This window comes from Triticum dicoccoides, chromosome 3A, assembly GCF_002162155.2.
Source record: "Triticum dicoccoides isolate Atlit2015 ecotype Zavitan chromosome 3A, WEW_v2.0, whole genome shotgun sequence".
Lineage (NCBI taxonomy): Eukaryota > Viridiplantae > Streptophyta > Magnoliopsida > Poales > Poaceae > Triticum > Triticum dicoccoides.
Genome location: NC_041384.1, coordinates 563,913,387 through 563,913,863, shown reverse-complemented (window position 1 = coordinate 563,913,863; position 477 = coordinate 563,913,387).

Below are 477 nucleotides of genomic sequence, written 5' to 3'. Positions count from 1 at the left end.
CCACCTTAGGAAGCTATCGGTTTCCAACACACGTTCATTCTTTCTCTCCATGTTTCGATCTCTAAGTCTCTCAACTACACAACCCCTTTTTCCACTCTGTTACCAAATGTATTTACCTCACACACCCGCCATTGCACCCCATGCCGAGCTCTCTCTCTCCCCCCTCTCCCTCTCACTCTCTCGCGCTAAATACATGCATTGCCTCTCTAGCCCCCCAACCTCTCGTGCGCACGCACGCACGTTGTATATCTAGGGCACTCCCTCGAGACTGTCTCACTCTTTCTTCCGCACGGCGGGCCACACTCGCTCAATCTCGCTCTCTTTATCTGAGTCTCGTTTAACCTCGTTTTCTTTCACACACAAATGATATATCTCCCTGTTCGGGCCTCGATTGACACACTCTATACTCTCTCATGCAGATTGTCTATCTAGGTCAGTCCATCCAAGCCACTGCCACTCTTTCGACCTCATGGTGGG